Genomic DNA, 23,219 nt, shown 5'->3' with positions numbered 1-23,219 from the left:
GGCTGATGTTCTTAGTAGTTTGGGATCTGCACCCCAAACGCTGCCAGTGAGCTTCCGCAGGATGTTGTTACGAGCAGCAACTTTCTGCTTAGTGTTAGTGCAGTGTTTTCTGTAGGTCAACGTTCGATCTAAGGTGACACCCAGATATTTGGGGTAGAAACAATGTTCAAGCTCTTGATCTTCCCAAACCACTGTAAGTTTTCTATAGGCCTCTCGATTGCGTAGGTGGAAAGCACAAACTTGAGTTTTAGCAGGGTTCGGTCTTAAGTTATTGACTCTGTAGTACTCAGATAGGTCCTTGAGAGCAACAGTAAGCTGGTTTTCTACTGTGTCAAAATCTCTGGCTTGTGTGACTAAGGCAAGATCATCTGCATAGATGAAACTCTTTGTAAGAGAAGGTTGAGGCTGGTCATTTGTAAATATGTTGAACAATATGGGGGAAAGGACACTACCCTGAGGCAAGCCATTCCTTTGACTTCTCCATCTACTCTTTCTTCCTTGGAACTCCACATAGAATCGCCGGTTTTCCAAAAGTGTCTGCACAGTTCTGGTGAAATTAATGTCTCTAGTGATGTAGTAGACTTTGTGCAATAATTGTCGATGTTGAATGGTGTCATATGCTGCTGTGAGATCCACGAAGACAGCCCCGGAAATGTATCCTTTTTCATATCCCTCTTCAATATGTTCAGTCAGATTAAGGACTTGTGCTGTACAATTCTTTCCAGGTCGGAAACCTGCTTGTTGAGGTATGAGTTGTTTTTCAACAATGGGAGTGAGTCTATTTAGCAACATTCTTTCATAGATTTTATACAAATGGCAGAGGAGCGAAATCGGTCGGTAGTTCTTGGGATCAGCTGCACCCTTTCCAGGTTTTAGTAAGGGAATAATTTTAGTTTTCCTCCAGATGGCAGGGATCTGTTTCCGCTTCAGACAACCATTATAGAATTGCAGAAGCCATCTTTCCGTGATGGGACCAAAATGTTTAATTTGCTCAATCATTAGGTCGTCTAGACCAGGCGCTTTACCATTTTTGCATTTCTGAATTGCGGTTCTGAGTTCTTGTAAGATGAAGTCATTTGATAGATGGTTGTTTTCACGTTCAGGTTCTCTTTTGAGTTTTGTTCTATCTTTAGAACAATTGACCCTTCCATTCTGAACTAGATGATGAGCAATTTGATCTGGTGCAATGTTTGCATGGCCATGATTGTGGACAGGGTCGTTGTTCAGGCGTCGCAGCAACTGCCAGGCTTTCTGACTGCTTTTAGACATATCAAGGTTCTCGAGTAACTCTATCCATCGTTCTTTTTTGGATTTGGCTAAGGCTGAGGATAAATTTTGGCCAGCAGTTAAGGTTTCAATGCTGTAAGGATTATCATTGAAAAGTTGGATATAGTTATGTAGATGCTTCACGGATTCTTCTGTCAAGCCAGGTATGTAGTTAACTCGACAGCCTCTGGGAGTTGAGAGTCTTGAGCATCTTTTCACGGCTTCTACAAACTCATCATAGTTGGAAACTGAGGGTTCTATGCGTGAAACTTCTGAGTCAAGGAGGTCAGCAAACTTCTGCCAGTCTGCTTTCTTGAAATTGTATCGCCTTCGGAATGATGTGATTCTAGGAGTGATGGCTGCAAACACTTGGCAGCCTATGGGGCGGTGTTGAGTATTTGGTATCGGATTTAGAACAGTTTTTCTGCATTGGTGAGCTATGTTCTCGCTAACAAAAATTAAGTCGGGGTTATACCCACGTTTCCAACGCCCACTGTTAAAAGATGGTGGGAGTTTATTATCATGGACAAGATTAAGATGGTTGGTATCAGCCCAAGTCAAAACTGCTTCACCATTACTGTCGTCCTCAACATAACCCCAAACACTGCTATGACTATTGAAATCTCCAACAATAAAGTGAGCTTGTTGATTGGTGTAGTTGTCTGTAGGTGAAAATTGGAAATCTGCTCCTGGGGGTTTGTAAATTGACGACACAATACAACCATTCAGTTCTACAGACAGTATTTCAATATTGTTGAATTCTGTAAGTGAGGTAGAGAGAACAGCTATATCGTTCCTCACAAAGATAGCACTGCCATATTGTCTATGGGGTCGCTCAACTGCCAGTTTCATCCCAAGGATTTTTGGTCTTCTCATGGTGTCATCTCGATGGGTTTCTTGTATACATAAAATATCACACCTAGGTTCCTTGGCAATATGTTGCAGGAGTTCTTCTTTGGCAACAGACAATCCTTCTATGTTGATTGATACGATCACAAGGTGAGGTCTTGATAAAGACCTTTGGTTTCCATTCATAGTGAAACCTATAATGCAATGCTTTTGGAATGCTGACGTTCAGTTCAGTACTGGAGAATCTAGTCCAGTACCTATGCAGGGGCACCACGTGCAGGAGTCAGCTTCACCCCCCATTCTAAACTAAACGATGGGTATTTGGTTTATGCATCTGCATGTCCGCCCCTCTTACACCATCTCAGTACTAGCCACCATCGTGGCATCCGGCCATTGGCGCCTTTTGCACTAGACTGGTTGAGACGCCGTATGCCAAAGCATCCGAACTACCAGTCACACCGCCGTGACTTCCTCCTCGGCAGATAGACATGCCGTTAGTCTGTCGTGCCTCGCCACCCATCCCATGCCTCTTCCTTTGATGACTCGTTTGATCGCCAGTATGGGGCGCTTCGTTCTTCTGCTACCTCCTGGAGTTCGCTTTCAGCTCTTGCTCCGGCAGCTTATCTTCGCGCTACCTGTCACTTTCCTGATGGGTGTGAACCCGTCACCACCTCGGCTTCGTGCGGCTGCCTACTTTGGCATTCATTCACTTCCTAAGAACATTACTCAATCCTCGCTCTATCGCCCTTCGCACGCAACTTCGCGATGGTACTTTTGTTTATACTTACTGCTCTCGGACGACCAATGTTGTCTGGTGTGCTTTAGTCAGTGGCACCGACGTTTTTCTATACCAGCTTCCGGAACACTGCTCAGTATTGACAGCAGAGATCTTCGCCGAGTAGGCCGTATCAGGCCACGCCGTATATCCTGAGACACTTTTCAATAGTCTTCTGCTCCTACTCTCTGTGCCCTTCACAACATCTGTGCTCCACCCCGTCCATCCCTTAGTGCAACTGGTTCAGGAAAGCTGTCACTAGCTCATTGTTGATGGAGCCACTGTGATGTTTATGTGGGTCCCTGGTCTCGTCAGTCTGACGGGAAATTAGGCTGCTGATGCTGCTGCCAAGGCTGCAGTCCCTGGTACCTTGGCCCACTAGTTCTTTCATTCCCTCCAGTGAGCTCTGTGTTCCTGTCTGTCAGCAGGTGGTGTCACTTTGCCACCACCACTGGTCCTCCCTTCATGGGAACAAGCTCCGGGAAATTAAACCTCTCCTAGCGGCTTGGACGACCTCCTCTCGGCTCTCTCGCCGTGAGATCATTATTTTGCCTAGGTTGCGTATAGGGCACTGCCTTTCTAGCCATTGCCATTTGTTAGGTAGTGTCCCCCACCACATTGTGCTTGTTGCCCACTACCTTTGACGGTTCGCCATTTCCTGTCGGAATGCCTCTTTTTTAACCACTTTTTTAACCACTCACGTTAAAATTTGTTTGCCGTCTGTATTACCGGCCGTTTTAGCGAACGACCCACGGGTTGTGGACTTCGTTTTACTTTTTATCCGCCGTAGTAATATGGCGAAGGACATTCAATATTTAGTTTAGGACCTCTGTTTTTCTTTGGCGTTTTTATGGACCTTTCTCAAAGTTCCTGTTTTTAGCTGTCTTTCCTTCCGTCGATTAGGCTTAAACACTTTAAACTCCGTTTGTTGTATTCATTGTCCACGGTTCTGACATTCTCGTATGACCCTAGCTGCTTTTGCGCCCTAAAACAAAACAAACGCACTGTGCAATCTGTTACTGACATACTATGCCTAACATAATTACCTTAGAAAACGAGGTAGGAGTAAAAATCTGACGTTACTTCCATCATTGTAAGACAGATTCAGGATTCTGCTGGAACAGAAATTCTTTGCATATCACTGACCACTTTATTTGCCTGCAAGATAACATTCTAATCAAAATACCCTTTGTTCCAAAGTTGCGACCTCAAAGGGTGACATGACAATGATGATCCGGTTGCTTCTTCCATTTTTCTTGATCATACGTGCAGTTAATCGCATATGCTTCTTGCGAACGAATGAAAAATTACCATATCAGATGTTCAATTTTACCTTACGGTGTAGTTACTGCCGGTCGGTGTGGTCGAGCGGTTCTAGGCGCTTCAGTCTGGAACCACGCTGCTGCTACGGTCGCAGGTTCGAATCCTGCCTTAGGCATGGATGTGTGTGATGTCCTTAGGGTAGTTCGGTTTATGTAGTTCTAAGTTCTAGGGGACTGATGACCTCAGATGTTAAGTCCCATAGTGCTCAGAGACATTTGAACCATTTTGTAGTTACTGAGACCCTAACTCCGATAGAAGATAAATTTCTGAATGAAAAAAGATCTTCAGGGGGAGGGGTGTCACCCTACACTAGAACAGTCATTTAAATTTCACTACGTCCACATCCCGTCACTGATCTAACGGAATTGCGATCTCTGTTCTGTCGACCGCTACGCAGTCTAGTTACACCTGTCAGGCACTTGCTGCGGAGCGAAGTGATGCATTCAGTGTATAACAAATTAGGCATACTTTCACGCAAGAAAAGCGTCATGAATTTAGTGAGGAATGCTAAATTTGTTAGTCACAAAGGAGCTGAAGCAGCCTTCCTGTGGTACTATCTGTCGTCTTCGTAACTAGCCTGTTTTTTTTTTTTTTCTAAATAGAAATATAGAAATGTGATTATGATCAGGCGGGTTGCTCAGTGCGGGTTAGTGTAAGCACTGTGCCCATAACGTTTTGAGTGTTTGGCACTGAAGAATAAATCACATTAATTCCAACTGAATTTCCATGTTTTTGTTTTTAACCAAACGTTTTACATAGTTATTTAGGCATCTTCAGTACTTACATATCTCATGTTTAATGTGCGCATATTGGCTCTGCCGTTAAAACTTTCTGGGTAAGTACCCAGCTGACAGCATGTCACAACTTTGCTGCTCACTGGGCTCGGCCGGGCAACTTCGGGCCCGCCAAGCGGGACAAAATGCTTCAGTCACTAACAGAGAGCCTCATTCACTCGATGAAAGGGTGATGCAGTTGTATGTAAGGACTAGTTCCGTATACCTCATATGCTGCACTTAGGCAACGATAGTATAGGGTTACCATGAATGTCTGTAAGTAGCAAAATGAGAGAGAGAGAGAGAGAGAGAGAGAGAGAGAGAGAGAGAGAGAGAGAGAGAGAGAGAGAGAGAGAGAACTGAACTGTAGAATTCATTGGGAAAGCGAAATTCCTTCGAACGCTTTCGAAAGGCAGTGATGTTCATATTCAGGCTTCGAAGCTTTTGATGACAACGCTTTGGGAAATAGGTTTAGTTACCGTTTCAGCATCCACGCTAACGTTAACATACCTCGCCGCATGACTGGCGCCTTTTAGTATCTGAGAACAGATTTTCGTGAACAACCTTCTCTGTAATGCATGAAGATTTTGTGAATGAAGGCGATCGTTGCGCCGACAGCCTTAAATGACTCGTGTAAATGGCTTAGGCCTGACAGTGGAAGACATACTTAGAGCTGTGGATATTAATTGTATAAATTTAGAAAACTGTCTCGTTACACTGCCACGAACAACTTCGCCCACAGGATTTCAGATGCCGGGTCACTGGCTTCTGACCTTCAGGAATAGCTTAATAGTACAGTCCTATGTGCAACTAACCTGCGAATTCAACATTTTCCTTGGCAGTCTGAATAAAAACGAGTTACTACTTCCGGAATTCACTCTTCACGTTTTTATTGGTTTTCAAGCGTATTCTGAAGGATATTTAAGTCGCTGCTAGAAAGCCAATTTCTTTGCTGTATCCTGCGCATGCGGTATCTAACTGGCGCAGTTATTTATGATAACCTCGTGGGGGAGGGAGTGGTTCTCTCCGCCAACTACTAGACCATACTAAATACAAATCGTATCGTATTGTTGCACTGCTAAAATGATACGTAAATACCGTGCATTAAATTTAAATCGGTAAGAGTCGGCATTGTTAAAATGTTTTCTACCGCTACATGATATCGCAAAAATTGCTGTTGCAAAATAATTACTTCTAAAAGTGACAGAAGGCACTGTGAGAAAATGTGAGGCTGTATGTATGAGACGTGTTACAGCACTATGCTTGGAAAGGGTGAGGTGCAGAAAGAAACATGTAAGCTTTTAAACATTGGTAATTCTGATGAACAGTTCGTACCTCACTCCTGCCTACAAAGCATATAGTGACACGGATAAGTGCTTCTCGTTTCTCATTGTCTATTGGCCACATCGATGTCCAGCCTCCCGTTCAAATAGATGAAAGCCTTATCTCAAGATGGGACAGTTGATACAGGAGCGACTTTCTGAGCTCGTGTTCGGAAGGAGTGAGCTCGCCAAGTCGGACCACCGACATTTTACTTTTCAGTCATCTGCATAAACCAGTTAAATTCCGAAACACTTCATTTTAAAGTACTTCTGCAGTTCCTAATTGCGTTAGTGGCCAGTCCATAACGACCTGTGGGTTGGAGATGGTTACATTTCCTCCTTCCTCTCGAATGTGCCAGCTGATGAAAATGTGGTATACCGTAATAGATAAGCCGAGCGTGACTATGATCTTGTAATCTAATGATGCTTCCTTTTCCATCTCCGTGTTTACTAGCAATGTTCAGCCGATTTCTTGTAGAAATCTGCACCAGTCGAACCTAGCAGTTTCCTGATGCACGAAATAATAGTACAGTAGTTACTACCTCCAATGGTCTTATTGTCGTAAGGAGTTGTTGTATACTACACGTGCTACCCGCAAATATTTGATCTTTTGTTAAATTAACACCGAAAACTGCCAGGAAAGAGTAAACATGTTAAGTGATCATTGGAATACAACACAAAATACCATAACACAGTGCGTGTTCATTGTCGCGTAATATGTGAGGCACAGTTCGCGGAAAACGTATGCTGAACAGTTTGCCCAGAAGTATGAGACTAGCGGTATTCCGGTAAAGCCTCCAGCGCCGGCCGGAGTGGCCGTGCGGTTCTATGCGCTACAGTCTGGAGCCGAGCGACGGCTACGGTCGCCGGTTCGAATCCTGCCTCGGGAATGGATGTGTGTGATGTCCTTGGGTTAGTTAGGTTTAATTAGTTCTAAGCTCTAGGCGACTGACGACCTCAGAAGTTAAGTCGCATAATGCTCAGAGCCATTTGAACCATTTGAAAGCCTCCAGCAAAGTCTGCGGTGCAGAACTTGGTAAAAAATGGTGTGAAGCGGGCTCTGTAGCGAATAAAAAGCAGTAACTATTTCAAGAGAATTGAAACGCCAGAAAATATTGTCCCGCTACCTTCATAATTTCAAAGAGTGCATTTGTCCTCATTGTCCTAAGTTTTCTCTAAACTGAAAATTGCAATAAATACACTGAAGATCCAAAGAAACTGGTACACCTGCATAATATCGTGTAGCTTGTCTCCATACCCTTACACGTCCATCTGATCGATAGAATTTGAAACGAGACACGTCCGACCAGGTAACATGTTTCCAGTCATCAACAGTCCATTGCCGGTATTGACGGACCCAGGCGAGGCGTAAAACTTTGTTGTGCAGTCAAGGGTACACGACTGGGCATTCGGCACCGAAAGCCCATATCGATGTTTTGTTGAATGGTTCGCACGCTGACACTTGCTCATGGTCCAGCATTCTCTTCGGTCGTCGTTGGTCCCGTTCTTCAAATGGTTCAAATGGCTCTGAGCACTATGGGACTCAACTGCTGTGGTCATAAGTCCCCTAGAACTTAGAACTACTTAAACCTAACTAACTTAAGGACATCACACACATCCATGCCCGAGGCAGGATTCGAACCTGCGACCGTAGCGGTCGTGCGGTTCCAGACTGTAGCGCCTTTAACCGCTCAGCCACACCGGCCGGCCGGTCCCGTTCTTGCAGAATCTTTTTCCGGCTGCAGCGATGTCGGGAATTTGATGTTATACCGGATTTCTGATACCCACGGTATACCCGTGAATTGAAATGGCCGTACAGGAAAATCCACACCTCATCACTGCCTCGGAGATGCTGCGTCCCATCGCTCGTGCGCCGACTATAACACCACTTTCACACCCACTTAAATCTTGATAGCCTGCCATTATAAAAGGAATATCCGATCTAACAACTGCACCAGACACGTGTTGTCTCATACAGGCGTCGCCGACCGCAGCGCCGTATTCTGCCTCTTTACGTATCTCTGTATTTGAATATGCATGCCTATACCAGTTTCTTTGGCACATCAGTGTATAGGTTCGGCTGTCTTTAATGTCTCTCACACGATACGTCGTACGGTCAGTATTTAGTGTTCCTACTTGTCTCAAGAACCGATCTTCTACGACGTCTGCTTCTGACAGTTGTTACGTTCTTCTGTAAATTATTCGTGTTAGTATTCTGCGCCGGCAGGGTGGCCGTGCGGTTCTATGCGCTACAGTCTGAAACCGCGCGACTGCTACGGTTGCAGGTTCTAATCCTGCCTCGGACATGGATGTGTGTGATGTCCTTAGATTAGTTAGCTTTAAGTAGTTCTAAGTTCTAGGGGACTGATGGCCTTAGATGTTAAGTCCTATAGTGCTCAGAGCGATTTGACTTATTGCTGTTACTGCTGCTTCCGGTACAAATGCCATGATATTCCTCTCTGCGGGTCTGACAACTTGTTGGCAGTTGGTTTGTACCTGCCATATGAATGATGATTGTATTGAACGACGTCCTCACGTCTGATATAAATCTCCATTATTACTTTGTGATTAACATTTAAGTGGCTGGCAGTCGGTTTTTCGAAGACCTTAAAGCTATTTATCTACCGTTTCACTCTCGAACAATGCGCAGGAAAAACGAACACTTAAATCTTCCGTGCGAATTCGGATTTCCCTCCTCACGTTACGATTATACTATTATCATATCCCCCTATGTAGGTGGGCAACGACAAAACAGTTGCATTCGGAGGAGAAAGTTGGTGATTAAAATTTCGTGGAAACACCTTGTCGCATTGGTTGGCTTCTTCATACGTTGTGACATTTCTGTAGAACAGAAACCACTGGTCTTGCATGCATAATCAGGTACAGCATACCTTCTTAGAATCCTTCTGTTGAATCTTAAACATACTGTCGTTTCCTAGCTACCGATTTCGCTCGTACCGATTTCGCTCGTACCGATTTCGCTCGTACCACCTGTAGTTACTCACCACTGTGGAAAGCTGCAAAGATATATCCGTAATTCTTAAATGTGATAAAAATTCTTGTATTCGTTGACGGTAAGAAATCTTCATTTTGTACTGATGTCATACCGAAACTAATTTTGGAGAAGTTAGTTTGCATTATTTTATATATACATATAGTACGTTCAAAAGCGCGAGAATTAATCTCAGCTGAAAACTGCTCTTCAGTGTTGCGCCGAGTAAAGGTTACTTTCAAGATGGTTTTTTCAGATATCTCGTAGTAAAATGCTAGAGTTCCATAAGACATTTGCTTGTCTATGGCTCTAAATACTTAGTTATCCATACTTAATCCAACTTACAGATGCAAGGAAACGGTGGAGAACCGCTTCTGACTGCGACTGTACTTTCACTGCAGCGGCTTTGGAATTTTGCTAGCACACTTGCAGACAACGTTTAACTTTCCGTGAGTAAAAACATGTGTTAGTGACTTGAGGACGTTGACTGGCTGAATCACATAGGCCGCTGTTCGACTGTTATGCAGACATCACTCAGTTCTGTCATGCTACGAACTCCAGAATGAGATTTTCACTCTGCAGCGGAGTGTGCGCTGATATGAAACTTCCTGGTACATTAAAACTGTGTGCCCGATCGAGACTCGAACTCGGGACCTTTGCCTTTCGCGGGCAAGTTTGGAAGGTAGGAGACGAGATACTGGCAGAAGTAAAGCTGTGAGGACTGGGCGTGTGTCGTGCTTCGGTAGCTTAGATGGTAGAGCACTTGCCCGCGAAAGGCAAAGGTCCCGAGTTCGAGTCTCGGTCGGGCACACAGTTTTAATCTGCCGGGAAGTTTCATGCTACGAACTGACAGCAGAAATACACGCGCAGCGAGCAGCTGCAAATGTTGACACTGTCATTCAGTGCGCTGCTGTGTAATTGGCGATTTAAACCGTGGAACATATAGGAACTCTGCGCCAACTGGAGAAACGCTGTAACTGAATCACCATAGATAAACGAAATTAAGGGTTCGTTTTGCTAGAATTCATCGTGATTTGCCGTGACCAGGAGATCAACTAAGGATTATCTGGTCGCCTGTACTTTGCTAGTTCATTTAGCGTTACCCAGGGTGCATGTGTAGTATTCTACTACGGACGCGAACTAGCTTTACAACGAGATTCACGAAGTCATTATAAAAGTGGGTGAAGTCACAATAAATAATATATACAAGCCTCCAGGGCAATCGTGGCCCCCACAAGCCCTTCAAACCCTGCTTCACCCAGCAATATACGTGGGTGACTTTAATAGCCACCATGAACTGTGGAAATATCGAATATCTGACCAAAACGGCGAAGACCTGGTGAAATGGACAGATCATAATACTCAACTAATCTTTGACGCCAAAGACCGAGGTACATTTAAATCAGCCGCTTGGCTAACTGAGACCTGCCCTGACCTCAGTTTTGTTACAACTGACAAGAACAACAAACCCCTGCCGGTCTCTCGCAGGGTACTTGAGGATTTCCCCCACTCTCAGCATCGCCCAGTGCTCTTAGAAATAGGTCTTACTATTCCCCTGATATCCTCTTATCCTCGTCCTAGATGGAACTTTGGGAGGGCAGATTGGGCTGCTTTCTCGGAGAAACTTGATGAATGCCTTGGCTAGATACCCCCAACGTATAAGAACTACGAAAGATTTGTTGGAGCCGTCATCAGCTCGGCTAAAGTTAGTATGCCCAGAGGATTCAGAAAAAAATATGTGCCAGGATGGAGCGAGGAAAGTGAACGGCTTTATAGACAGTTTCTGGACAATGGGGATAAAGAAATTGCAGACGATCTATTACATAGCCTAGACGCGGCCAGGCATGCTAAGTGGATGGAGACCGTGGAACAAATGGATTTTACAAGATCAAGCAGAAGGGCGTGGTCTTTGCTTCGGAAACTTGGAGGTGGAGGTAAAAATCTGCGAATGACCAGTGCTATGTCCCCAAATACAGTTGCGGTTCACATCAGCAAGACTTCCAGGGCCCCAAAGGAACGAGCCCATACTATAAAAATTAAAAAGGAGCTTAAAGAGCTAAAATCGACAGCAGAGAACAATACATCTTATTCCCAACCCTTTTCAGTCGAAGAGTTAAATATGGCCCTGAACGATATAAAACCAGGAAATGCCCCAGGGTTTGATGGGATTCACCCAGAATTTCTGCTCCACTGTGGTAAATTTGCAAGATTATGGCTTGCGCGATTCTTCTCTAACGTGTTGCAAACTGGAAAAATTCCGCACACTCTCAAAAAGGCTAAAATTGTTGCCATATTAAAACCGGGCAAACCGAGTGACCAACCTCAGAGCTACCACCCAATCGCCTTACTCAGCATGATCTATAAATTACTGGAGAGACTTATGTACAACAGAATGAGCGAAGTCATCCTGGAGGCTGTACCGGTAGAACAGGCGGGCTTCCGGCCGAAAAGAAGCTGCACGGATCAGGTCCTCGCTCTAACAACCTACATCGAGGCGGGCTTCCAAAGACAGCAAAAAACATCAGTGGTATTTGTTGACCTGACGGCGGCGTTCGACACTGTCTGGAGACAGGGCCTGATTTATAAGCTCCTTCGCATCGTGCCATGTCTAAAAACGGCTAACCTTGTCAACGAAATGCTCTGCAATAGACCATTCCAGGTTGTCATCGGTAACAACAGAAGTACATTCATGAAACTTAATAATGGCCTGCCCCAAGGTTCAGTACTGGCTCCACTGCTTTTCAGCATGTATATAGCCGATATGCCTAGGACGAGATCCAAAATGTTCGGATATGCGGACGACTGGGCCTTGGCCACACAACATCGAGTGATGGAGGAAACTGAGATCACACTATCCAGCGATTTGACCACTCTAGGAAAATACTTCCATGACTGGAGGCTCCAACCCAGCCCATCCAAAACAGAGGCCACTTGTTTCCACCTGAATAACAAATTAGCAAACAAAGAGCTCAAGATCCGCTTTGATGGCGGCATTCTTCCATATAATAGAACACCAAAGTATCTGGGCGTGACACTCGATAGAACATTGAGCTATAAACAACACCTTGTAAACACTGCTGAAAAAGTCAGAACTAGAAACAACATTGTCCAAAAGCTTTGTGGCACTAGTTGGGGGTCCACTGCCTCCGTTCTGCGTAGCTCTGCGCTAGGACTTGTCTATTTTGCAGCAGAGTACTGTTCCCAAATATGGTTAAATAGTGCTCACATCAAGAAGGTGGATGCAGTCTTGAACCAAACGATGAGGATTATCTCCGGAACAATCAGGTCAACTCCTGTCCAATGGCTGCCTGTATTGAGCCATATCCCGCCGCCACATTTGCGCAGAGAACACGCACTTGTCAGGGAGTGTCGAAAAATCCAAAATAGCCCAGATCTTCCTATCCACACCCTGAGTAATGGAATTGAGCAAAATACATTGAAATCCAGACACCCCCTCTCGCAAGTGCCAAAGATCTGGCAAAGAACGCTTTTATTCTTGAGGACCGCTGGAGAGAAGAATGGGAGGAAAAGACACCGCCTCAGGTTAACACCTTATTGGGAACATCTAACAGACCTCGGGGCTTTGACTTGCCCCGCAAAATCTGGTCTACCCTTAACAGGATCAGGACGAGCCACGGCCGTTGTGCGGACTCCTTGTACAAATGGAGCATAGTGCCATCACCACAATGCGACTGCGGCGCTGACAGGCAGACAATTCACCATATCGTGGTAGACTGCCCTCTGAGGGCCTACCCTGGGCCAACAAGGGACTTCATGGATGCGACTAACAGTGCAATCGATTATATTTCTAACCTAGATGTTTGTTTGTGATATTGTAACTGTTTTGTGTGTTATGTACTTTTAGATTTTTCATACGTGATTTGTATTTGCCATACGCTAAATAAAATAAAAATAAACGAAATTAAATCAACTTTCGTTTTATTACGACTGATATCAAAGATAGTTCCCAAAGAAATAAAAACACAGGGGACGCAAAAATTTCTTGGCCTTACACTGACATAGTTTCGAAGTAATAAATGCAGTTTCAACGTAGTTCGCTGTTGGGTCATTGAGTGAATTCCATTCCCATTAAATTTCTAAAATGCTCCGAAGAAACCAACGATATCTGCTCACCGTGTCATTGTAAGGGAGTCTGAGACTTCACGGGAATATATGTATACTTCCGTGGAACTGAAGAAACTGATTATACCGTAGTCTCGTAGAGACGAAAATGTTCACGAATAGCTCACGCTACAGTTCCTAACAACCAGAGATCTGTTCGAAAATTTTCGCTCTCCCTTAGCTTAAGCATTCGACGTAAGTCATAGCGCTGAGCAAAACCGATAAAAATCTGCAAAACAGGCACGTGGGATATACTGAAGTCTTGTCAGCCAACTGAGTTTAGTTCCTGCTGTGCTCTTCCTGTCGCTCCGTCCCCCACAAAATGCAACAACTGTGTGGGCGATGACTCAGTGATCGATAAGATTGAATAAATGCTTTGTGGTCCGCCCGCAACCAGCGGCAGCTGCGAATTTTCACACGTTTAACAGTCCTTCTGCGTGTTGGTCAGGAAATGCTAAACTGAATGCTGATTCACAATTCAAAGGAATAACTAGTGGTACCGACCTTGTTATTCCCTTAAGAATGGCTGCACGATCAGTTAAAAAAGTAATGTATGTGTAAAAGGAATAGAAGCGTAAGACTTAGTAGAAATGTGTGAAGATCACCCATTAGTTACTAACACAAATAGGCGTTAGCGAAGTTCTGGCTGACAATATCTGCTTAAAAAGAACCCTTAATGTAATATATGTATATATGGCCTCGTGGTTTGAGGCGTCATGTCACGGACTGGGCGGCACACACACACACACACACACACACACACACACACACACACACACACACACACACACACACACACACAATTTGAACATTTTTTTGTAGTAAGTTATATATGTGTTAATGTAATATATCTACAAATATGTGGCGCAGTAGTAAAGTAAATCCGTTAGATTTTATTGCAGTAACGTCGATAATTCAAACATAATGGTGTAGCTACACGTAACTTCAGCCACTGATCTGCAGAAAATAACACTTAGCTCGTTTTGACGGTAATGGACTAACCTTGATACAGTAAAAGTAGCTAGTCTTATTTATTTTTGACGATAGATTTCGGTTAAACTATCTTCAGATAAACTTCTCGTTGCGTCCTCACACACATGCTACGTCTCTGGGTCGGCTGTTAATAAATAAGTCTTGAATTCTTACAACGCCATCGTTTCACAGTTTTGAGTAGAATCTCCGAAACCGGTCGCAAATTAAAAAGCCATTTGGACTCTATCAACATTAGTTTCGGTTAGCGGTCGCTGTTGCTCCATATACGCTATGTCAGAATTTATTGGTAGAAAATAACTGTTGGTATTGAACAATTCTCACTAATACAAGTATTATGAGGAATTTTTTGTCATAAAGCGTAATTTGTTTCTCGTAGTGATCTACTGAGAGACTGTACCTTGACGACATTTAACTACATCAGCTTCTGCCAAAATATCGAGAATAGTGTTCATTTTCAACAGTTATTATTCACTTGATCGCTCGTTAAAATTAATTACCTTGATGGTTTAAGCAGTTAAGTGTTCAACCTGTGGAGTAACAACTACCATCTAATCTTAGAGAAAATAGCATAGTCACTCTTTTTTTATGTATTACTTTCCTTTATCGCTACACATGCCATATACAGGAAGCGATAAGTTTCCTTAGAAGTACAGGAATTGAATTTTTCAACTGATCATTGTGTATCGTGAAAGTAAATAATTCAACATGACTTTGATCTAAGATAATTGTCAGAAATAGGTTTTTGTTAATATTTAGCTAATTGTTAATAGTTTCAGGTTAATAGTAGATTGCTTCTGGGGTCAGTCGCTGGATAGCCGTAGTCCTTTCAGACTTCCTGAGACTTCATGACTACATACATTCGGCATCCAGATAACAGCGAGCCTCGGATCTCGAAGTCAACCACAGGACAAATAATTGGGTTTTGTGTTAGTAAAATATATTTTGCTGTCACATGACTGTCAACCAGAAATTTACTTGCTAAATCCCATTATCATTCGTTGTCGAGCAGACATGAAAATCTGACGTCTCCTCTTTTTGTAGTTGCATCATTTAACTTACGCTTTCTTCCTTTGCTTTCTTCCCTTATTACAACAGATATTCCGTGTGATCCAAATGATCGATAACACTAAGGATATTGTATTACGTCACGTTACTTCCTAAATGAACAAAAATATAGCCTCTTGTTTCGTGTAACGAACTGCAGTGTTTACAATCCAAGTGGTACATAAATAAGCACAGTCATGAAAATTGAAAAAATCTAGATCAAAAATGTGTTTCCAATCAGAGAGTAAACTACGGCATTATCAGAATACTCGCGTAGCTTTCCGCCCATGGAATTTCACACCTTCACTCAGACCCTTACAGGAAAAAAAATTGGGTTGCTTCCGTGTACGTCCCCCAACAAAGAGATTTCAATAACACAAACCTGCCAGCAGTTCAAGAAGTTGTCCTTGCGCCCCCCCCCCCCCCCCCTCACACGCACACGCGCACGCGCACGAGAGGGTGGGGAGGGGGCTAGGAGCGACGAAAATAGCTTGATAGTTTTAAAGTACGTCTTACATCCGTTTTAGAGGCAGTAAGTTAGTCGCACCCCTGAAGCGAGTGCCTGTACTGATGTAATCGCTGTGCAGGGCCTACGGCTGCTGGCAGCAAATCATTAGCCCAGATCTCGCGGCATACGGTTGTTGCTGGAAACTGGTCTTTCACCCATTCTCCTATGTACGGCTATTTGTAACGCTGTCCTGGATACTGTAAAGCGGTTCAGATTTGCGGTGAAACGTGACAAATAATTGGAAATAGCTGCGACATGACGTTAAAGTCCACGGACACACATTCGGATTCACCAGACACTGTAACTGCGTAACGTGTGTCGATAAAAGTTTGCATTGGCGTAGTTGTTCACGCACTGAACATTCATTCTGGATCATTTGTTTCAGACACCTCTGAAGTCGTTCAGATTTAGAGACTCGTAGTTTCCTTAAGTCGATCAAAGCAAATGCCTATAAAAAGGACACACATCTGCCCCCTCCCCCCCCCCCCCCCCCATCACAAGTCTTCGGTCAGTGCTTCGTCTACAAGAATTCTGTTATCTAGAACTAGGAACCTATACCTAGATTTTTTACTACTTAATGTTTTCACAAGTTCAATTACATGTGACTACTCCATGAATTAGATGTAAAATGTCGGTTACTCTACCATCACTAGAACAACTAGTTGCTCCTCGTAATTGTCTTGTACGTATCGGAAACCTTCAGAAGAAATCGATTTACATTAAGACGCATTTAAATGTCTCAATTCTTGCCAGTAATTTCCATCTTACGCCAAGAGGACTCCGTCAGTTCAGTGGTTTGAGCTTTCTCATTCTTGCAGACATACGTTGCTGGCGACAAGATGATTTCAAACTTAATTTTAAGTAGTGCGCTGTGCTGTAACATTCGTCAAGAGTAGTTTTGTCCACATCATCAAGACGGAAGCAGAGCTGCAAGTCTGTAATCGCACAGAACATAATTTTTTGGTCCCTAAGTAACTTCCAGCGTAAACAGTCGCTAACAGTTGCTAAAAACTAGGAGATAGAAGATTAAAGCTTCCAGTTACTTAAATGGAAAAACTTCGTAGAAGACTGATCGCTCATAAATAACTGTTCTACTACATTTAACTTCCTTAAATGGGTATTATGTAGTTTAATATTAATCATGTAATTTATGTAAGGCAGTTAAGAGCAAGTTAGATCAAAAGGGCTTACCTAGGTATAGCACTATTGGGGCAGCATCTCGCCAGATTCCTCCAAACTGTTAATCCCCTCCAAAGGAGTTCATCTGTAGTTGAATGCAGTTCCTAATTGCGGACAGTGCTTGGCATTTCTGTTTACGGGAATTAGTGTCAATGTGTGTAGAGCACGAGAAAATTGGTTGTAGCAGAGAGAGTTGAAGCCAGAAATACTTAGAGCCATATTACAAGAGTCAAATTGAGATATTTACACAACGTCTCACAGTTAAATGTCTGAACTGAAGAGTGTTACAGACAGTACCTACCAATAACTCACAGGTTGACGTATATGCGGTGAGGCCTTCAGCTAGTACATAGCTATGATCAGATGCAGCGTAACGGCATGTGCTCATTGGTCAACCCTTCTTAATAAAAACATTTTGTAGGACTCCTGCACTGCTTTGTCACAGTACTGTTCCGAGTGGTTCCCCTTTTAGCGTACGTGCTACATTAACGAATACGGGGCCTCTGACTACTGTGAGATAGTTCAGTGTACGTATTTGCTAAATGTAATCATGCTGATGGACGATGTCTTATCTTGATTTCATTGTGATGACCGTTTAAAATAACTCTACTCCAAAAAATACTTATTGAGATACGCAAAAGATAAGGCAGTCTTATATACAGACGATTGCGTCGTTTTAACAGTTTTTGATTCGCCACCGTTTCGAAATATCGATAGCAGATAAGACAATCTTCACTAACGAAACCTGTTGGCGGCGGCGGCGGCGGCGGCGGCGGCTGCTGCTGCTGCTTCTTACACCGACTGTGTATAACAGGCCTAAAATGGTGTCAGGCCACTAGCAAATACGAACTCATACTTTGTCGACATGGTTGACCATCCCCTCGAAACACCCACGTAATCTGAGCGTTTTAAACACCAGCAGCGCATGTGTGAATTCCTCATTCTCTGATACCAAAAGAGAAGGAAGGACATCAATCAAGTCCGTTCTGTAAGGACTCAACTCTCTAAAAATATTTGAGGAATGACTTTTACCTAAATTTCTTGTAGAACGCAGTCTGCTAAATGTCGACTGCCACTGTTAGTTCGTTTAACTCTGCAGGAATGACTGTAGATATTAGACATTCTAATGTAAATGGCGTGTCGATGGAAACTGTGAAACCTAATATATGAATTATTTGCATCTTCTACGCCCTCTCTAATTCGCATAACCGTAGATGTCAGATGAAGGGTTACCTTAGTGAGAAACTATATCATAATGATCAACTATATCATTAATTTAATATCAAATGATTCCCGACTCTTAGATGGTTTCTATTTATCAAGTTTATTCCCACTGGGTTATAAATTCATGGTTTTCCTAAGGGATGGGAAGTACTGTAAGCTGAATGAAGCCAGAGAAAGCTAATACGTGTTAAAGCATAAATTAAGACATTTCAATGAACGTCAGAGGATTAGCACAAGGTTTTTGATAGATAGCGTGGAAATAAACTTCACAGGATTAATATAATCTGAGGAGCCGAGTCTCCCATAGTTGAGCTCTAGCCCATTACGTGTAGTGTCGTGTCCGGGAGGAGCAGCTCCTTGGCTTTTTCAACTGACCATCTGGTCATAAAAATTCAGGTTTTCTGTGTTGATGCTAAATCGCATACGACAAATACTGGAACGATTCCTTTGAGAAGGATAAGACCAAGTTCCTTCACTATTCTTGTACTACCTAATCTCGTGCAGTACATTATGACCTCGTCGACGAGACGCTAAACCATAAACTGCATGATGATCCTTCCCTTACACACATACTTTATAGACGGGAAGTAACACGTTATGTTCGTAACGTTTCAGCTTGCAAGATGGGTTCTTGCTCCTGTTAAATTTCCTGTCGATGGGAAGTTGTTACAAACTTCATCAATCCGGCAAAGACGAGGCAGCAAGTTGGGCGGCCAAGTTCGCAGCGCAAAAGCGCGTACAGCGTCACATGCTACGGTGCCATTATTCGTGTCGTGGCACTGCGGGAGCTGACGCTTTAACGTGACCGTCTTGCAGAAGATATCCTTGCCACTCAGCGCTTTGTGCTGCGGCAGGTGTTTCGCGATTTAACACGTCGTAAATGGATCAAACAATATGAAAAGCGTCCATGAGGATGTATTTCTTCGCTAGTCACGCACATCGCATGGAAGGTCTTTGTTTGCCTTTACGTGACGCACTTCAATATCATTCGACGGTGTCACGCCAAGGCTATGCCTGAAGGAGAGTGTCGTATCAAGATTTCCGCAGTTGTCACCTAGCGCACAGTGTGGAAAGTACATCATCAGGACGGCCGTGGACTCGAAGAACAGGTAATTTGTTCCAACCATTGGTCGATTGACTGTTCAATTTAAAAACCATAGTGCAGATGCTGTGATGGCACCACTTTCCTGTTCTAAAAATCTATAAATTTTAATCTGGCTCCGAAAGTGACTTGATTTTGGCATCTAAGCCTTTTCTTGCACGCGTTACCCTACTGTAATAATGAATTTTAAATCTTTCTTGGTGAAAGACAGTCACGTCGCCACTTCATACGTATTATTTGAGATGTACGTATGGTAACTTTGCCATAATAAATGTGTTCTAAAAAGCCGTTTTCTAGCTTGACAGTTTACTACAGCTCCACGAGGCGACACTTCGGCGAATGAACTGTTACAGCAGAATCTGTTCGCTCGGTATAGTGTCTCCGCTGCATACAGAAGAACATAGAGAAACCGTTACATTTCTTGCTCCTGTTTATGCTATGTATTTTAGTTCTGACCAAACGTGAAACTCGTGACGCAAAATTTGCATTAAGTAGAAACGGCCCAACCGGAAGGTTGAACACAACAGTGCTTTACTGGGCATGGTCGTCATATTGGAGGTGATACACCCTTACCTTCCTTAGAACTTAGAACTGACTCATATAGAACCACGGCGCAGCTTAGCATTTTTCATACATATTTCATTGCCAGAAGTAAGCGTCGAAGCTCAAACTTTCGTAATTGTGGTCCTGACACAAACTACACCACTTTTTGTGCCGCTGTCTTTAATGCTGAAATTCTGTGGCGTCTTACTGAAAGATCTGAACCTCCTATATCATAAGTTACAGAAACGTACTGAATTCCCTAAAGAATGATTCTGAAGATTCTGTTAAGTTCTGCTAGGAATGGTAAGGGAAAGACGTTTGTCTTAGGATGCCTCGCAAACGAAACTCTTCAACAGAAGTCAAAACAGGAAACACGAAAAGTTGAACAATTAAATTGGATGCCTTACAGAAAGAATGTTTAATAGCTAGGTTGATGAACACGGTCGTAGTGCCAAAACATTTGCGAATAACAACTAACAAAATACTATGACGGCTTGGAAGACCTTCTCTCAAGTTGTAGTTTGAAGGTAGCCATTACTAAATTGGGCTCTGCAAATAGAAAAAACTAGCATCAGTTAATACTGCTGAGCATTCTTATTTCAACTAAAAGTATTTGCAGGTTTTTATACCTTTTCAGGGCTATCGCTTAATCTAACGTAAGCGTCCCACTGCCAGACGGTGCACCCAATAACGGCTAGGTAGGTACTGTTAATCGTGAGTTGTTGTTGCGGCTATCAGACGGTGTTTTATACACACGATTCAAATTCATTTGCAACTACTTCCGGAAAATTCCAAACCTAGCAGCGAAAATCGTCGGATCATTATATGTCGTAAATATTTTAGTATTGTAACTTAGTTTTTAGGTTGATTTAATACACCGTCCAGCGAATAATAGACAGCTTTTCTCGCTCCTGGGAGTAAGATCAGTGTAGCCACCGGTAGGTGATCTGAGTATAGAAACTCTTAAGAATATACATACAAAGTTCGTCAGTGAAACTCGCACGTCGTTTGTTGCTGACGAATTGTGAAGACGACGAAATGTACAGCTGTCCACTGTCTGCTCAAAAGTGTTTCCCGTCCACCAGTGTACATCCAGAAGCAAAGCTTCTGCGAGACTTCAGGTGGCTTTTCAAAGCCAATCATTGCGATGCCAACACGCCAGAAATGGGTGTATGTTATGCTTTGGTGCGTTCGTAATTTAAATTCAGGAAGTTGTGGTGAAAAATACACAAATTTACGGAAGAATATGTGTAGGCTTTCGTTAAAACTTCAGATATACCTGTGAATTTTGCAGAGTTCTTGCATAACCAACTGAAGAGCTAATTACACTGCGCTCACAGCTTCTTTTGGCGAAACTAAAATGCTCTTGAAAAGAGAATAGATGGTTATCATTATTAAGATGTCAATTCATTTTGTCTCACTTCTGCCAAGAATAGCGACTACTGCAACCATAAGATGGATAAATATAGATGAAAGTTTCGCGTTCCAGGTGACAAACGTCGTCCAGTACACACTTAGACGGTGTAAACCAATAACAGACTACAAGGAGGATAGTCCATGGATATCGATTGAATTCCGTTACGTGGAACAACTATTGTGGAAGGATATTCGCAGGAAGACGGGACAGAATTATTTATCAAACGTCCTAGGAAACAATGTCGCGTATTCTAGGAGATCAGTCGCTAATAAGTAGTTGGGCCATGAAGCTTACACGTACCAGAGTACACACGTTTTCGGTCGATGTTACAGAATAATGTGTACAATTACGTATTGATTCGTGTTGGTGGATCGGTTACATTTTGAGATGAGCCAGATACGATGCTTACGGTTAATTTCTGAAGGAACTAATTGACGGCTCCTAAGAGTGTCAGCTGCCTAAGATGCGTACGTATCTCATAGAATAAATGGTTAAGGCTATCCATGGAGTACCATTGCAGTTCGTCGTGAACATTGTTTCGAGTTTATAAAACGTTAAATTTTGTTTCGCAATATCGTTTAGAGTTAAGATACTGCAGTAAGTTTTGTGTAGTGTCTTAAAAATCGGTTGGAATTCTTGTAAAATTACATTGCATGTAGGTCTTCGCGCTATATTAGAAAAGGAAGCGTAGGGAGAACTAAGAACGGAAAGACCACTGAAAATGCGACCGCAATGTGAAAGGACACGTTGATGAATCTCGTCTGGTTGTCACCTCACTCGACGGGACAGCGAACTGCGTGATTGGCCGTGGGCTCATGGCCAAAGCTGCTGCGTGTGGCTAGCGGTCTGTAGTGTGACGTTTGCGAATTGCCGATAAATTGCATTCTGTTTAGCGGCCGTAATTGGCTTAGTACGTTGTTGCGGCACACTAGCGAAATTACCCAAGCCACGCGCCCGAGCCTTTGCGTGGCCGGCGAGTTCGTTGCTTTCTGCGCCACTCACTAGAGCAGCACCATTTTGGCCGTAAGTCTGTTGTGTCGTTAACACCAAGTGCGAAATAGTTAAGCACACCCGCGCACTGTATATACACAGGGTCTCTTCTAAACGTCATCAGACAGATTTCATCTGCTTTTTCGGCAGATGGTTGCAATTCAGTTTTTGCTATGTGTAGCTGGATTTACCCCTAAGCAAAGACTGCTCGTCACGTTCTTCATGCTACGTCCAGTGTCGGCGGAAATCGTAGATTTGTTTTTCGTTACGAACAAAATACTCAAAGCGGAATTTTACGTACCTATTCTATACAGCGGTAGAGCAGAACATCCAGTACTCCAGCAGCGAGAGCACCACCCTAAGCCGCACGGACTGCTACCGGCATGCAGTTGCGTTGCACAGTAGCTGCTACAGTTCTGGTTGTTCCTCTCGTTTTGCTGTCCCTGTTATTACAAACCTAAAAAATGAGTATCACACGAAACTATTTTGCCTCCGCTCTGTAGAATGAACACGCAAAACTAGTCTTCAAAAATCATTTTGTTATGGGAAACAAACGACCCTTCCCGTCGACGCTGGACGTCGCATGAAACATATAAGAAACTGTGTTTCTTTAGGCTACAGGAAGCGAAATTGCAAACACCAGATAAAATGCGCCTGACAACTATATAGACTTAAACAGCTCATAAGGTTGTTCCTTAACGTTACGTATCCAAGAGTCTCGATCCTTACATGAATGAAGACCTCCGTGCAGGAAAGGGATAACTCCGCGTTTCCCGTAATATACACCAGCCCCTGTA

The 23,219-nt window shown here is 43.3% G+C and overlaps 1 protein-coding gene across 3 annotated transcripts in view; it reads left to right on the top strand.

Moving 5' to 3' along the window:
- Positions 1 to 23,219, top strand: part of LOC126183494 (beta-1,4-glucuronyltransferase 1) — a 305,160-nt gene that overhangs the window by 122,331 nt on the left and 159,610 nt on the right. Inside the window, exon 1 of one of the 3 annotated variants that reach the window (XM_049925527.1) lies at positions 19,423 to 19,479. The exons of the other annotated variants lie outside the window; for them this stretch is intronic. The gene's annotated coding sequence lies outside the window, so the exon portion shown is untranslated. Of the gene's footprint in view, positions 1 to 19,422; positions 19,480 to 23,219 lie in introns of those variants that run through there. 3 annotated transcript variants of the gene reach the window in all.

The sequence above is a fragment of the Schistocerca cancellata genome, chromosome 4 (genome assembly GCF_023864275.1).
Source record: "Schistocerca cancellata isolate TAMUIC-IGC-003103 chromosome 4, iqSchCanc2.1, whole genome shotgun sequence".
NCBI classification, from domain to species: Eukaryota; Metazoa; Arthropoda; class Insecta; order Orthoptera; family Acrididae; genus Schistocerca; species Schistocerca cancellata.
This window is presented reverse-complemented; position numbering and strand designations above follow the sequence as displayed.